The sequence below is a fragment of the Sinocyclocheilus grahami genome, unplaced genomic scaffold (genome assembly GCF_001515645.1).
Source record: "Sinocyclocheilus grahami isolate Dianchi unplaced genomic scaffold, SAMN03320097.WGS_v1.1 scaffold1825.1, whole genome shotgun sequence".
NCBI lineage: Eukaryota > Metazoa > Chordata > Actinopteri > Cypriniformes > Cyprinidae > Sinocyclocheilus > Sinocyclocheilus grahami.
This window is the reverse complement of record NW_015507004.1, coordinates 48,992-54,471: the sequence shown is the minus strand read 5'-3', so window position 1 is coordinate 54,471 and position 5,480 is coordinate 48,992.

Genomic DNA, 5,480 nt, shown 5'->3' with positions numbered 1-5,480 from the left:
ATCAACATATATATATATATATATATATATATATATATATATATATATATATATATATATATGGGAGCAAACATAATTTAGGTTTCATGTGCAATAACTGAAGAAGGGTTTTGAAACACCATGGGAAGCCTCAACTTTTTCTCAAAAATGTTATAAAAACGGCAAAAACTAAGTTTAAGAGTAGATGCCTATACCAAACAGCCATTTAAATGATCTTAAAAATGTAACCCAGCAACCAAACACGCGTTACTCTGATAAACACAGTGAACTCCACTCCTCCTGGAACGGGATTGGTTCTTCTCTGCGCATAATCTAATTAAGGTTTGCTACAGCTTCAATCTAATTGGTGGACTGTGCTGTCTTTTAACTTTAGGGGCGTGACAAACTGTTCACGCAGCGTGGTGAGAATTGAGGAGCTGGAGTTTGCGTGCTCAGTCTTGAGAGAAGAGAATTTGATTAAAACTTTGTCCTTGAAAAACCGTTGATTCAAGTGAATGCGCTCTCAAAAATAACACACAGAAGCGGCTACTTAATATCCCTGTCGCTGGTCTTTAATATCTGGTAAGTAAAAGTTATGTTTTTATTTTAACCTAAATAGGTTTTCTAGTAGCCTATTCAGTGTGTTTAATATGACTTTATCTGTATAATAGGGGGAACTACAACTAGATTTGTTCTTTCTCTTTCTTTTCAGTGAAGTTTGAAACGATGAAATTGTGTTTCGTATTGTATGTTTTGTCTTTACATGCTTAAATTTGAATAATAAAGAACCCAAGTTAGGTATTGTCTAAAATTTGCATTTTGTAGCCTAACTTAAGTATAAGCACACGAAAAACCACACGTATTTTAATGTTATTTATTTAAACTCCTCAGTATTTAGTTGTTTTTTTGTCAGCTTTAATAACATAAAACAATTTACATATAAATAAATGCTTTTGCCGTTTATAAGAAAATTTGCTTTATTGAAAATTAAACCATCTGACAGTCGACTCGCCTGCAATATAATCTAAAAAGCAAAAATTAAGGTTGATGTCTGCACTTTTACTTAATTTTAACTCTAAAAAATATTTTCATTTTATCTTTTCTGATTGGTTGGTAGCACACATCTTTTGTGTCTTCACTGCTCCGTAGAAGAAAAGACTGAATTGTCCCGCTCAAGGAAATAATGATATGGAGAATTTTTATAATATAATATGTATTATAACTATTTCACGTGAAATTAAGGTGATTTGATAAACTATGAAAGGATAGTTCTAAATGACCTACTTCTGTTCTCAAGCAAATGATATTCAAACTGTTAAATTCAAATTGAAATTTGTATTCGGCTTTCCAACAAAGAACCTGATGGCAGATGTGTGTTGATCAAGTTCTCTCAAGTCATAATGTACATATGTGTTAGTTTATTAACTAGTCTGCCTTGTTTTACTTATTTATGAAGCGAGAAATCTGACTTTTTGATTGTAAGGAAGGTGGACAGTCAGTCTTACATGGTGATAGCATCATTAAAGTTAACCTTTAAATGGGAAGATGTAGTGGTAGGGTGTTGTGTTGAATTTGAGAATAATACCGCCATGACAACCCTGTGGAGCACCTAGAGCAAGTACAAGCTGACCACAGAAGGAAGGTCCAGGCATGCAATTGGGCAACAGGGAGCTGTTTGTCATGATTGATGTCTGCTTTATAACTCATAAGGGTGGCAGAGGTAATTAATTAATGAAATATTTTTTTATTTCCAAGAGCTAATATAATTAGAAAAGTGTTACTCTTGCTCACAGAGGCTTTTCCTAATTGTAGTCTTCACTGTTTCTTTGTAAAATAATGGTTCACAAGCTCAGTAGAGTGTGAGGGGTTACTGTGGTCTAATATATGGTTTGGGGCCTTATTGAACTAAACTGAAGAAGAATCTCCTTTTTTCTAGTGTTGGTATAGTTTTTGTATAGTCTTCAATGCTACGAGCTGCTGTTTTAAAACACTACTTCAGTTCACTGCCACAAGGAACATTAACAACCTATTTTTACAACTTGCCCTCAAAGTTCCTGGCCCTAATTCTGTGAAGCAAACCACTCCTTGGAAAACCATATATCATGTCCACCCTTTACACATTTTCCCCATATAAGGTGGTGCATGCTGTATATTGTCTATTGTACAGTGATTATGTGTGTCTCTTACTGTCTAGGTAGATTCTTTGGGATAGTCATTATGAATTCCTTTTCAAATTCTATTAATGTTCACTAACTGTAAGTCACTTCTTGTAGATTGTTGTTTTTCAAGCCTGTTAAAATGAGAAGGCTTTTGTCATTCTGTGAAACTTAAGACTGTTATGTTTTGTCCATTAACTGGTGATCTTGGTCAATCTGATAATGTCTTTCTGTCTTCTGGAGATTATATTTGGTTCAAACGTAATTGCGCAAGGGTAGCCTCTGTGCACGTGTCTGACTGTGTTTAGAGCTGGCTATAAAAAGCAGGTATGGTAAGACGGGTGTTGAATGCATCCTGGAGGCAGTGAGCCACTGTCTAGCGGCCAGTCAACGTTTTTTTTCCTAATCATCTTTCCAGGCTGTCCAAGGACAGACTGCCGAATCACAGACATGTTTGTCTGACAATAAACAAATTTTTTTTCCTGCTGCTTTAGACTCTCCTCTGACATCATCTCGAACAAAATGATGGTTTGTTGAGTCACAAATCCCTATACAATTCCAACAGTTCATGATTCACCAGCGAGAGACTAACCTAGCTAAACATATGGTCTGTTCATGTTCAGGTCGACCTCATCATAAATGGTGAAAAATTGAAAGCTTTAGGATTACAAATACTGCTGTCAAACTGAATTATTTTCTTTCATGTCAAATCTTAGAAGTTCCCAGCATTATTTATAAAAATAATGAAGATCATCGGTCAAGGAGAGCTGAATTGATGAGTTGTTAGAGTTATTGTGAGTACTAATGCCACTGAGCACCGGTTGGTAGTGTGACGTGCAAAAGTAGCTTTGTTAAAGGGATAGTTCACCCAAAAATGAAATTCTGTCATTTACTCGCCGTCATGTCATTCCAAACCCATATGACATTTCTTCTGCAGAAGAAGTGTGTGTGTGTGTGTGTGTGTGTGTGCGCGCGCGCGTGCGCGTGTGCTTGAGAAAAGAGAGACGAGGGGCTAACCTAACTCCACCCAGAGTCTTATCAATCAACATTGTATTGTCATTTACTCTTCTACTGCTTACTTGTTCATCCACTGTAGAGGATTTTTCCACCAGATCTGCTTTTCCTGCACTCGTCTTCAGATTTTTTTGGACACGCTTTAAAGCTTCCACATATGATACTCCTTCAGATACTCTTATATTTTGCGCTTTCACAGCATCCTTTCTAACTTTACATTCTCCATAACCCGCACTATGGTTTTCTCTACAATTACAAAATTTTGGGTTCACTCCATGCCCACACTTTCCGTACTCGTGCTCTCCTCCACATCTAGCACAGCGTTGTTTTCCATTGCATACTGCAGCTATCGTTACGTGACCAAACTTCTGACACTTATAGGGTGCTTTCACTAGCACTTTTGGTGCGCACAAGGGTTTGATTGACGTCAGAGTTCGGTTCTTTGGATGATGTGAACGCTGTCTTCCGAACTCAGGTGCGCACCCACGAACCGTACCCGAGTCCGCTTAAAAAGGGTGGTCTGGGGTACGGTTCAAGTGAACTCCGGTACGGTTCGCTGCTGATGTGAACGCAATCGTACCAAATCACGGAAGTTAACCGCTATTAATGATGTATTATTTGATAAAAATGTGTTTGTGAGTGTTTCACTCACTTTCCTGATGCGCTGCAAGCAGAGAGCTGTATATATAATTTCTGTTGGCCTTCAGAGTTCTTTAGAGCATTTGCATAAGGCAGACGTAAGTGCCGTTATGTACTGAAGCTTTGGAAACAAAAATAACGGTTCAAAAGCATAAATATAAAACTGAAGAGAGCAATGCTACGCATTTTGCCGTCTTCTCCTGCGCCATCGTTACTAAGCAACGGGGTAAACAGCTGCTGACTTGATGACGCAATCGAATTCGGGTTTGGACCAAGCAATCGAATCAAGTGTGAAAGTATCCTTAGAGGGTAATTTTTACGAGCTCAAGAATTTAAAGCGGCAGACGCATGTGCGCTTAGATTAAACAGACCATATCGTTCGCTGGTGTGGACGCTAATATCGTTATCTTTATAGTTATCTTTATAGTTATCGTTCTTGGTGTGAACGGGGCTTTAGGGTGCTTTCACACTAGCACTTTTGGTGCGCACCCGGGTTCGATTGACGTCAGAGTTTGGTACGTTTGTATGATGTGAACGCTGTCTTCCGAACTCAGGTGCGCACCCACGAACCGTACCCGAGTCCGCTTAAAAAGGGTGGTCTGGGGTACGGTTCAAGTGAACTCCGGTACGGTTCGCTGCTGATGTGAACGCAATCGTACCAAATCACGGAAGTTAACCGCTATTAATGATGTATTATTTGATAAAAATGTGTTTGTGAGTGTTTCACTCACTTTCCTGATGCGCTGCAAGCAGAGAGCTGTATATATAATTTCTGTTGGCCTTCAGAGTTCTTTAGAGCATTTGCATAAGGCAGACGTAAGTGCCGTTATGTACTGAAGCTTTGGAAACAAAAATAACGGTTCAAAAGCATAAATATAAAACTGAAGAGAGCAATGCTACGCATTTTGCCGTCTTCTCCTGCGCCATCATTACTAAGCAACGGGGTAAACAGCTGCTGACTTGATGACGCAATCGAATTCGGGTTTGGACCAAGCAATCGAATCAAGTGTGAAAGTATCCTTAGAGGGTAATTTTTAAATAAAAATAAAACAAGTCAATAGAACAGAAAAAGAATAAATAATGCAAGTGTTAGAAGGTCATTATTTATAATAAATAAAAAGAAAATAAGTAGAAAGAATAGAGAATGCTAGTGTTAGAGGATCTTCTTTCTTTATAAATAAAACCAGTATGGTTAGAACAGAAACAGAATAGAGAGTGCAAATGTTAGAGGATCAAGTTTTTTAATAATAAAAAAAGTACAAGGAGATCAAATTAGAAGTAGCATTAGAATAGAGAGTGCTAGAGTTAGAGGGTCAAATGAAGATGAAAGAGATGTGTTTTCAGCCGTTTCTTGAAAATATTAAGGACTCAGCTGCTTGGATTGAGTTGGGCAGGTCATTCCACCAGGAGGGAACAGTTAATGTAAAAGTCTGAAAGTTTTATCATAGGTAGAATGCAAAATGTTTCAATACAAGCATTTCAGTCAAATGTCAGTCACATCTTTAACCCACTTGGGAAAATCAACCCATGGCAACAGTTTAAAAGTAGCCCAATTCTGTGGAACGCGGACTTGGCAACCCTGCATTCAACAAGAGCTGCAGGAGTCAGCTTTGACTGATCACAGGTCGAGAATAAGGAGAGATGACTGACAAGACCATGCTGGAGTATTTGCTGCTCAACAGATCCTGAACT